The following is a 1,185-nucleotide window of genomic DNA, read 5'->3' on the forward strand; positions in this document are numbered from 1 at the left end:
TCTCTCTCTCTCTCTCTCTCGTACCACCCAGCCTAGGCTGCGATGCCACAGCTTTTACGCAGCACCAGCCTGATTGATGCCTTTTACTCTGTGTGGTCCAGACGTAAGTCATCCAGACCACTTGCTTCACTCTGTTTACTAGTGGGTTACTTCTTACGCGCAGACATACACACATATACACACAGACAAGCACACACGCACACGTCATCTCTCACTGTGTCTCCACAGGTCTGGTTCTGAGCTCCATCACTCCTAACAATTATCTCTGGCGTTAGCTCACAGATCGGGCACCTTGGAGTCTGGGGCTGTTACAGACACGCTGGCCTAGAGATGTGTTTACAAGAACTGGGGGAAGAAAATGTATGAGACTTAAGAGCAGAAGGCTAGCTTATAGTGTGCTACAGTCAGCAACACTTTGAAAGGAAAGCTTGAAGTGCTTTTCCCGCTATACCGGATCATGTCCAGTGTCTACACACGAAGACACACTACAAACATGCGCGCACACACCCAAACACACACACACACACAGAGCCAGATGGACAGCAGTGCTAAGGCTTAGTTTAATGACAAAAGGACCCTCAATCTGGACACGGATTTATCACTCACTTTAAAGTCCATCTGCGAGAAGTTTGGACTGAAAACACAACTGCTCAATCTCTCTGCCTTCCTCGGCTTGTGTTTGAGCAACTTAGCAAATCCCTGTCTCCCTCTCTGCAGACTCACACACTTTTCCACAACACCGAGTCCCATACCTCTCTTGCATCTGCAACAAATCTGAATGATACATGTTTAAAGACGAGGGCGGGTCGGGGGTGGTGGGGCTTGGGAAAAAAGAAAAAAAAAAAGGACGATTCAGATTCTCAGCCCAGTGGCGATATCATAGAGGCATGCATCCATAGGCTTTTATTTGCTGGGTTTAGTGGTGTCCAGGGGCCTGGCAGCATGTGGGGTGGGGTGAGGGTGGGGTGAGGGGAAGCTTGGAGGCAGATAGACAAGAAGAGTGACAGCACGGAGATAGACTAGCTACCTATTTATAGCCCGGGCCATCTGCAGAGCTCCCTCTTGTCTTTGGTCATCCTGTTCACAAAGGCTTGGAGGCAGATTCCAGCAGCCCAGCGCCCAGCCGCTCCATTCACTATTCATTCCAGAGCCGGCAGCACCATATGGATCCGGCCCCACTGCTGG

The sequence above is a fragment of the Morone saxatilis genome, unplaced genomic scaffold (genome assembly GCF_004916995.1).
Source record: "Morone saxatilis isolate NCDOM2014 unplaced genomic scaffold, NCSU_SB_2.0 Contig3, whole genome shotgun sequence".
NCBI classification, from domain to species: domain Eukaryota; kingdom Metazoa; phylum Chordata; class Actinopteri; family Moronidae; genus Morone; species Morone saxatilis.